Source organism: Centroberyx gerrardi, chromosome 16, assembly GCF_048128805.1.
Source record: "Centroberyx gerrardi isolate f3 chromosome 16, fCenGer3.hap1.cur.20231027, whole genome shotgun sequence".
In the NCBI taxonomy this organism is placed as follows: Eukaryota; Metazoa; Chordata; class Actinopteri; order Beryciformes; family Berycidae; genus Centroberyx; species Centroberyx gerrardi.
Window position 1 is genome coordinate 6,748,579 of NC_136012.1, and position 11,334 is coordinate 6,759,912.

Genomic DNA, 11,334 nt, shown 5'->3' on the forward strand with positions numbered 1-11,334 from the left:
TGATTCAGCGAGCAGAAGTTCAAATTCAAGTGCTGATCTAACAAAGCAACCTCAAACCAGTCATTCTTTAGTGTTTTGCTTTATAGTAGAAACTGTGGACTGTCCGTTATTTACTTGCAGACTCGATTGTAAAGCATCTTGACTGTAAAGCAGGGTATGATAGCAAAGCCAGTTCACAAACCACTGCGTGTGTTGTGCTACTTGTGCTGTGCTGTGACAGAAAAGGGCTCAAGGATTTCAGAAAGCTTATCATGTTGGCAAAATTTCGGTCAGGAAACCTTACCTACATGAAGTGAAAGATTTTACCCGAACGGTTTTTAATGGAACGCCTTGGGACTGGCAGTGCAGTGCCAGTCACAACGGAGCTACTGCTGTGCTAGACCCGAACGAGACTAGCAAAACCGAGAGACTGTATTACTGTCACTCTAGCAAGCTTGCACGTTATGCTACCCAACAGCGACGTTTATCATTTTTATTGCTGACCTGTAAGAAAATGCCTGCCACAAAAACCCGGTCATGAGTGGCTGCTGCCAGCCTGTCCCCAGTTCTGCAGATGCAGACGGCCTGTAAACTATTATCTGTATCCACCGATTCCGTTAGGTTGCTTTAAAACGGAAAAAGCCTAAACCTAATCTATTATGTACCAAGCTATATTTGGCATTACAGCCCCAAACACAACCCGATTTCGGCATAATCGCTAATGTTTTGTTTAGTTGACTCGTATTTACCGCTGCTTAAAACGAACGATTTCCGCTGCCGACAGGTGCGAGTTACCCACCCGGAAGTATAGCCAATCTGTTTGTTTACAATTGTGATTTGGACTATAACACCGGTGTGGACTCCAAGACCGTATGCCACCGGTAACACCGCCCACCGCGACAACCCTATTGTGTATACTACTGTATGTCCTTGTATTGAGCGGTTGTATAGTTTTGTGTCACGTACCAACTTGTGTTTTTCCCCTCGGGGCTTGCCGTACTTAGATACTGCTTTGTTGAATGAGTCGTTCATGTGCCGGTACTGAAAACTCGAACTCTACTCGACATGGCAGCAGTATCGAACGCTCGACATGCTGCTTGTCTTGGACAGCCTGCAGATACTGCGTCTGCTCAGGTACTGTAGGTACACTGCTGCGGTTTACAGCTTGGCTGGTAGTTGTTTATCCTTTTGGTGTAGCTAATCTTGTACTTTGTCTTAAGTCCATATTTCTAACAAATTTAAATAAAAGTATGATTTTGTACTCTGTACACTGTTAACATTTACCAACATGCATGACTTCATAAGTCACCATCTAAAATACGTATAATGAAACAGAAACAATTAACAGTAATTAAATAGGATATCTGGCCCTCTACTGGCCTAAAACGAGTACAACACTCAGTGTGTAGGCACACAGGACATTGCCTGGAGCTGTATGAAGACCAGATAGCCCCGTCTAAGAAAAAGCTCAAAAACTCGAAAGTTCGATTCATTTAGGATGTACTGACCCGACATGAACGAATCAACAAAAAGACTCGAACTTCCCGGCACTAGTTAACTGCAGCTGTGGGTTTAAGAAGCCGGGAGCCGGGCCTGGGCGATACCATTACTCACCGCGTCATGGGGGAGAACTATTTGATTGAAGATTTTGTTTAGTTCTCACCATTTATGTTAATAGTTTATTATTATTATTATGGTTGCATATTCTTTAGTCTAATATTGTTTAGTTTAACTTTAGTTGAGAACAGATGGCCATGTTTGTGTATTAGTTGTTTAGTTCATGTCTATCCCCCCTCTGTATTTATTTGGTCTGATCAGCCACTATATATGTTCCCCCAGTGTGTCATTTTGCTAGGTCAGTTTGTTCTGTTCAGTTGTGTTTCATTTGGAATTGTTTGAGTTAGAATCTGTTCAGTTGACCTCTTTTATGGGCCCAGAATTATTGTTTATTGTTGAACTTTGCTTTTTGCATTTATGCTATGTAGTTTGAGTTTTTGGGTAATAAAAGCCCTTATTTTTGAAAACTACTGTACACCTGCGACCCCTTTGCCTGCTTGCTTGGTCTCTCACATGGCTTATGATGAAGATATTTGCTCAACTTGAGTGTTTTTGTGCTGTGTTCTGTGTCTTTAAGGACTGTGACCTGGTGAAGAGAGAGAAGGAGCAGATGGTCGTTAAGGGAGTGACGGTGCTCAGCGGCCTTCCGAGTGTTGCCTGCTCCTGTACCGTGCTTCTTGGTTTGATTTATGCTCTGGATCTGAGCTACCCAACCGGTCTGCAATACACTTGAGGTGTTTCAAAACTTTTTCTGAACTTGGATGGACAGAAACTGTCGGACAGAAAAACGTACAATAAAGACGTGTGGGTAGACGTCACAACTTTTGTCTACCTGAAATGCACTCACAGTGCTCATGTGCAGGCAGTTTACCTTGTTACCCTTGTTTGGGTGTTTTAGCTGTTGTTAACCTTTGTCAACTTCTCATTTGTTACCGTTGCTATTGTTTTCTTTGTCAGGGAAATGAATTATGGGAGGAAATGTTTCTGCATTTATTCTTCAGTCACTCATAATGGCTAGCATTAAAGCATTTATCATTGAAATGTTACAACACCTGACAGGTGACTTAACTGATGGACAGAATCATGCATGTTTTTTTCTTTTTAAGCTTGGTGGAACAAGTGCCTAAAGGTGAAGGAGAAGATCAAAATGTCAGAATTCACGTTTGGTATTCATGTAGTTGTTGTACTCTTAGGGAGCTTAACTGGAGCAATTAGGGGTTACATGCTTTGCTATTTCCCTTTCAGATGCATGCTTCTAAAGGATTCTGCATCATTTTTTTTAGAACTCTACATCATGTTCTTTAAAAGTACCTTTTAACAGGAGCAGATTTGGACTCCTCTTTGTCTCTATCTCTCCCTCTTTCTCTTTCCCTCTCTCGCTCTCTTTCTCTCCGTTTCTCTCTCTCTCTCTGTTTCTCTGTCTCTTTATCCTGGTTGTTGAAATTTGTCAGTTGCACTTAAAAGAATTGCAATAAACACCTTAAAATGCCATTTGAGTTGTCATTTTATGAACATGATGGTTTCTGGTTTAGGTAATGTTAAAACCTGAAAGAAATGCATCCAGGAAACAATTCATATCAGATCAACATAATATAAATATGTTTGACTTAGGTACAAATCACATTGGGTCGATGTAGTCTAGATATGTTGACCTAAACATTTTAATTACATGTAATGAACATGTAATAATACAATGTTTTGTTTTTTGATTGACCAAACAGTTTTTGAACAAGCAACATCTACCAATGGTGGAGATGTCATTTTGACATTTTTAATACATTTCTCTCCATTACATCCTCAAAAGTTAAGTGAAAGACATTTGTCTTGGTATAAAACTTATTCATTCAGTCAGGCAGTCAGTCAGTCAGCCAGTCAGTCAGTCAGCCAATCAGTCAGGTAATGCTTAGTGAGATGTTGCTTAGCTTTTTCCGACTGTGTAAAGCCTCCAAATGTCAAACTCTTGCTAGCTGGAGCCAAGATTATCAAATGATGATGTCACACCAGGAAGCCGCCATCTTTATGCACATGTACTGTTGGGAGTAAATCTAGTTCAGATCTTATTTTACCAGGTTGTTCAGGGACCGGCCTTGGTTGATTATTCTGGCCTTCGGCAAGGGAATCACCTGCAGAGAGAGAAAACATGATATTAAAATCTCAGGTGGATGCAGCTGAGACATGTTTGTGCTGATGAATGCGCAAATACTTATACAAAATACACAAACATACACACACACACACAAACATTTTCCAGTTAACAGTTTTTTGGACAGAAATGCCAAAACATTACAAGAAGAAGCCTGTCAACAGAGGATGCAAAGCTTGTTATCACTGATAATGACCCACTTGCGTGCGTTTGTGTGTGTGTGTGTGTGTGTGTGTGTGTGTGTGTGTGGGTGGGTGGGTGGGTGGGTGGTGTGTACATTTGTGTGCGTGCGTGCGTGTGTGTGTGTGTGTGTGTGTGTTAAAGAAGGAGGATGGCACAGGAATGCCAGTGATTTTTGGCCGATGCTACTGGCACCAGTCACCATAATCACTGTGATGAGCTGATGACAGACTAAAAGTGTGTGTGTGTGTGTGTGTGTGTGTGTGTGTGTGAGGGGGGGTGAAGTAGAGAAAGAAAGATAAAGTGCTGAGTGATGCAAATCTGACAGGAGAAAACGATGGATTAGAAAAGAATGAATGAATTCTTTCTGTAAGTCTGGCACAGATGTGATGAAAAAATGTTATTACATATAAATGCACAGCATCTTTTTCATCATAGGTATAGTAAGCCTTCTTCTGGTAAAAAGGGTACAAGGGAAAATTTTTCTTCCACAACATTATACTGTATATCCATTTTGGGGGAAAAGAATTATGTGAAGTTCATCATTCAGTATCTCCACTCTGTAAAAGTGTTATAAATTTAAGAAAAGGGACTTAAGTTATAAGAACGACCATAATTTTGTGCTACTCATCATTTTAGAGTGTCACTTTTTTCAGATGGTGTAAATCTCATTTTTTAATGAAACTCTTCAAGTGCCTAAATGAGTGCGCCACTCACTTATCCCAGATATTTTCCAAATTGTACATTGTAAACTAGGGATGGGATGATATATTGAAATTCAATATATCGTGATACAAACATGTGACAATACGTATCGTGGGGCAGAAAAATGAATCGTGATATTATCTACATTTTATTCTGCTCACAAATGAGACGCTTGACCATCACAGTTTCACAAGCTCTTCATCCAAATTATATTATTGTCACTTTGTACTGACATTTTTAAATTGTTTACATTCTAGCAGCCAATGACAATGCTAGAAAGAGTTGTGGCTCAGAAATAAACAGAATTCTGCACTCAGACTTTGTTGTCACCAAAACTTTATTTATTACATCATGTGGTTGTATCGAATCCTGAACCCCATATCGCGTATCAAAATCGTCCCATCCCTATTGTTTGAATATTGAATACGTCTTAGTAAACTATGGGTGACTTCTCGTCTGCCATTTTGCTTCCCCAGTTAAATTAAATTGAGTGAAAGTGAACAGAAAGAAAGAAACACTCCTAACCTCCTAATCACATAGAGTTTATTTTTAGTATGACTTGTAAAAACTTAATACAACTTTCATAACCCATCATGGCTAAAAATGCATGTCTGTTACTTCAGTGATTCCAAACATAAACAAACAGGAAACTTTTTACAGCCTCAAAATGTATATGTAAGACTCATATTTACCTACCTGCCATCAGTCTTATAATTACATTACATGACATTTCTGGATGAAAAAAAAATGCCTTCAATCCAATAAATCACTATGTCAACAAAGCCGAGGCGGGGTGCTGCAGGGTTTCAACACTACCAGGGCTTAAAGTGTAAAATTTTTCCCATCCAGCTTTATTCATGCTACATTTTATACCAGTCAGGTCATATGAATAATATTGAATGTCCGCCAACTGGCAAAGTGAAGTGTGTGTGCATCAGCGTATGTAGCCGCTGGCAGAGGCTCAATATCTATAGACGGATTATTATAATTGGCTAATCTGTATTCACAAGCCGTAATGTACCTGGAGAGGAATGAAAAAAAAAAAGAGAGGAAGAGGGAAAGGTGAAAGCATGTCAAGAGAAAAACAGTGGCGGAGAGAGGGGGTTTAGGAGAGAGAATGAAGAGGGAGAGAGAGAGGAGATGAATGGAGGAGGTGAAGGAAGGAGAGTAGGTGTAGGAGGGGATGGAGATGTGGTAAGCAGCATTCCTGACTGCACAGTTACACACACACACACACACACACACACACAGGAAGAGCGAGAGAGAGGGCGAGGTGGGACGAGAAAGAGAGAGAGTGAATGAGTAGAGGGGGGACAGGAAGAGAGAAAGACGCGTTAATCTGAAATCCAGATGCTTTAAGGACCAAACAGAGGGTCAAACTAATCCACACACACACACACACTCGCAAACACAGCTCTCCATCCCTCTCTCTCTCTCTCTCTCACACACACACACACACACACACACACACACAGAGTCCGTCCGGGACCTCGCTGGCTTTACAAGTCAGCAAAACATCAACGGGATTCAAACATCAACTGGATACTTTTTACGCCTGTTTTTCTTGTAAAACTCTCACTTTCCAGCCTGCAGTCCAGACGAAAGGACTCGCTCTTTCTTTTTTTGGGGGTTTCTATTTTGTAGTTAGGCTTTTGTTTTCTTTTCTTTTCTGGAGGAATTTGCAGGTGAGTCTCTTGTGGTTTTTCATAATGAGAACTTGTTAAATGCTCCCAGATGTAAAAAAAAATAACTGTGTTTTTTGGGAATTTTTGGAATGAGTTTTGAAGTTTTCCACACTCTCCTATGCATTTGAGCTGGAAGCTTAATTGAAAGATAATTGAAAAGTCTAATAATCACAGTTTGCATGAAGTGATTTCCTCGCAGTATACCTTTCCTTCTGCGAGACTGACTTATTTGTCAGTGTAATTTGCCTTGTTTAAAACTGTCAGCTCGCAGGATTTGAAGTTGTCTGGTAGGTGTCAAGGTGCTGCCAGAGTGACAGTTTAGAGCGGTGTTTGTCTTCACGGCATCAGAGGCCGCCGTCTCGCTTTGAAATCTAATTTCATACTCACTGTCATGCAGTGACAGATGTGGCTCATGTCATTGCAATCCATCAGCTGACTGACTTGTGTTGAGAGGGAAATTAGCAGCAGACACCAGTCAAATGCTGTTTGTTTTGGCTGTGGCTGGGAAGGTTAGAACTTTTCTCTGAGCTATATCACACCTTTAAAAAAAAAAAAAAAAGGTCTATGTCATTTCAAAAAGTTAGGATTAAAGGTTGTAAATAGCACCAGAACAAGATTCCAATCTGATTGCCTTCAAAGAACATCTGAAAATTCCTATATTTATACTTAATATATTTATGAGGAGGAAATTTACTGTATGGCCAACCACGGAAATCCTGGCTGTTGCTGCTCTGTTTACAGTAACCAGATACTTCAGCGAAGCGCTTCTCAATCTTTTTTGGCGTCGAGGACCATTTGAGCCAAACAGCAGCTCCATTCCAACACACACACACACACTAGGCATTGATAGCTTGAAAATGCCACACACAGCTTTGTTGTGATGACTAATGACAGCCAGCTTGAGGAACAAGAAAGAGTAAGCTTACTAGACTTGGCTCAAACTGGACAAACCTGGAAGGAAAGCTCATTACATAGAGTTTGACATTGTTTTTCCTTGACTTTTAAGCAAAAAAAAAAAAAGAAAGGCACACCTGGTTCTCTCTCCATGGCACATCAGTGTGTACCACCTTGACAGATTTATAACCGCTGCTTTCAAGGGTCTTCTGTAACGAATTTGTCTGGTAAAATGGTTAAAAGTGACCAGTGGAAAATAGGGAATCTTCCCGCTAATTAATCCAGTACACTAAGAAGGTATTTTTTCCTCACCCCCCATGTTATTGAATGCAGAAGAAATACTTTCCTTCATGACATGAAAGAACAAAAAGAAAAACAAGCTGTAGTCCAATATTTTAACCCTACACAAGTTTTCGAACCTCTATGAAATGAAGCTTTGAAACAGACTTCTAAGACTCTATTTGCCCCCAGATGTCATTAAATAATGATGATAAAGTTGGAAGGGATTTTGTATGTTAAATCATGTCATTATGTGAGAAATTTTAATAAAATTACCATAAACCAGATGGCTAGAAAGTAAGTCAAGGAATTAAGATAATGCTTATGTCACATAACTCCACAAAACATTTTATAATGGTTAAAATACATGGTCATCAATCAGAAAATGCGGCTGTTTTCATTGCTGAATAACTCTTTGGAGATGGGCTTTGCGTCTGATGGGAGCGATGCCACATATACTGTAAGAGATTTCTGAATGAGGATATATGGATAGCACATGATATCACAGACTGCATGGAAAACATATGGGAATCATATTGTAGTCGTCTCTTGACATGTGTTATCTTGCGTTGGGCAGCTGTGACTTGGCTGCCAGTCAGCGTAATGCTTTTTACATAAAGATGTATTGGCCTCACTCTGACGCTCTTAAAGGACTACAGCAAGCTTTTGGGAGATTGGCCCATTGGTCAGTTTACCTGTTCAGTGATGAGAACACAGGCACCAAAATCATCCACATGTCCCGGGTAGGTTGTTCGCTCCAGTGCTCCATGCAAACACTTTAGCATACACTATGTTGAGTGATAGCAGGCTCCATGCTAACACTTTAGCATACACTATGTTAAGTGATAGCAGGCTCCATGCTAACACTTTAGCATACACTATGTTGACAGTTAGTAGGCTCCATGCTAACACTTTAGCATACACTATGTGGACTGATAGTAAGCAACCATGCTAACACTTTAGCATACACTATGTTGACTTATAGTAGGCTCCATGCTAACACTTTAGCATATACCGTACTATGTGGACTGATAGTAGACTCCATGCTAACACTGTAGCATATACTATGTTGACTTATAGTAGGCTCCATGCTAACACTTTAGCATATACCGTACTATGTGGACTGATAGTAGGCTCCATGCTAACACTTTAGCATATACCGTACTATGTGGACTGATAGTAGGCTCCATGCTAACACTGTAGCATATACTATGTTGACTTATAGTAGGCTCCATGCTAACACTTTAGCATATACCGTACTATGTGGACTGATAGTAGGCTCCATGCTAACACTGTAGCATATACTATGTGGACTGATAGTAGGCTCCATGCTAACATTTTAGCATACACTATGTGGACTGATAGTAGACTCCATGCTAACACTTTAGCATATACTATGTGGACTGATAGTAGACTCCATGCTAACACTTTAGCATACACTATGTGGACTGATAGTAGGCTCCATGCTAACACTTTAGCATATACTATGTTGAGTGATATTAGGCTCCAGTGTTAGCATGGTGTCTACCAGGGAAACATGGATGATTTTGGTGTCTATCTTCTCATCACATAACTAGTTGGCCAATAGGCCAGTCTTCCAAAAACTCGTTTGTATTCCTTTAAGATACTGTCTGCCTTCTCTCTTCCTGCCATTCCTTCCTTCATTCATCCTTTTCTTTTCTTCCTTCTCTTTTCTTCCTTTCCATTCCCTTCATGACAACGTGACTTTGACTCCTGCCATACACGTACTCTGTACTCTTGTTCCAGCACTTCATTCATTGATAGCGTCTAAAAGTACAGCATAGAAGAATTGAGGATGGAAAAATGGAAGGAACGCCAGACTGTAAAGAAAGAAACGTAGGAATGAAGGATGCATTTTGGCCGTATTGACGCAGAACCATTGTGTGCCAGTGAACATATGATTTTGATAAGTGGGGGCTGAACAGTACAGCGCTCTGTCTAGGTTAGTGGAAGTGCAGCACTTTATCTCTGTCAGCTGAGAGTCTGGGAGGGGTACTAAGTGATTTAATAGTACAGGGAAACCCTTTTCTCAACTCCTCCTCCCCTCATCTGTTACCTCTTCTCTTCTCTTCTCTCTGTTCTCCCTCTTCCTTTCCTTTCCTTTCTCCTCTTGTACCTTCTTAACTCCTGTCCTCTCCTCTACCTTTCATTTCCTTGCCTCCCCTCCCTCTGTCCCCAGTGTGCTGACACAGAAAGCTGGTAAAGCCATCAGGTAGGGAGAGCAGGAGGAGAGAACTAGCCGGCTGACAGCACTGACCTATGATCACCTTTCTACTCTCCATACAGGAGCCTGACACTACATGGGCTGAGTCCCCTAATAAAATACACCCCATGTCCTTTCAACATGTGGTTTAACAGTTCTTGACTGGGACAATATGTGACATTCATTGTGGGTTATGGGTAGAAAAATACTATAATCATCCTCCCTGTTAAAGTGTCCTTGAGCAAGACACCGAATCTGTAGCTGCTCTGTAGCTGAACCTGACCTCTGACCTCCCTGTGGGGATGGGCAAGAGGGGAATTTCCCTCTGGGGATCAGTAAATACATTACTAGTATCAAGGTGGTTGTTAATGTGTAATTCTCAAAATGGCATCTCAGCCATGACTGAATTTCATTAAGATATAATTAATATTAAAGTAAAAAATATAGTAAATAGAATTCCCAATCATTCTGAAATTCATCAGAGGGAGGAAAAGCGCAATTGCGGAAAGCCAACTTCTTTTCAATTTTCAATTTATTTTCAATGGTAAATTTGTTACTTTTCTCACCAGGTGTCACTTGTTACAATGTGGAGAAAATCTTGCTGTATAGTGGCTATTCATTCAGATTAAATTGTCATCGCTGTCAGCATTCCTCACTGAAACCAAAGGCAAATCTGACTGACCTCTATGTAGGTTAATGTGTTTGTCGGATCAGGAAGTCCCCACTGCTGTGTAAGTGTGTGTGTGTGTGTATGTGTGATTTATCAATCTGTCGTTGGTATGATAATAACACGATCCAGGTCACATTTTAGGGCAGTTTCCTACCTCTCTTCCTGTCGCACATGTACACACACACACACACACACACGCACACAGCTGCTAGGTGAATTAGCCTCCCTGTGAGGAGAGAACACAGAGACAGACGTGGAAACCAGAACCCCCAAACTGGCCTCTAATGGCTTCAAATGTGTGTGTGTGTGTGTGTGTGTGTTTGTGTGTTTCTTCCTTTGCATACTTCTCTCTCTTTCTCTGTGTTTCTCAGAGTGTCTCTACATGATCGGTATTGGCATTGGACGAAGCCATCTTCGGTGTATGTTAACTATCAGCGTGGGTGTGTGTGTGTGTATGTGTATGTGTGTGTGTGGTTGTATGTAATTGTAATTGGTAGACCAACATAATACGTGCCAAACCACCTGGCATTGTAGCAAACCACAACTGCTGAGGTTGTGTGGTTGTTTTTCCACTGCTCTTCTATTCTATTCTATTCTATTCTGTTCGAGATACCAGAGTGTGACTTTGAGTCATTAATCCCATTTAAACCCCCAGTACAGACAGGAGATGGATGTATAGTGTGTCTACAAATATACACATATTCATAGTTTAGAGCGTGATTATCTTGGATAAAAGAGGATTTGCAGTCCGCTGATTTCCCCGAGGTGCAGTGAGGGTCAGACGGGATTTCAGCAAGTGTTCAAACAAGCTTCTCTGATGTGTTTTTATCAGCCTTCAGGGCGAATAGTTTGGTATTAGGATAGCTGCTAAAGTTGTCAACTTACTGAGACTTGGAGGTTTTTCTCACACCTCTCACTTCCTCTCTCAAACAGTCTTTCTCATGCTTTCTTTCTTTCTCTCTCTCTCTCTCACCTACCTCCCCCTCTTCCTCTCTCTACCTCCCTCGCTCTTTCTCTC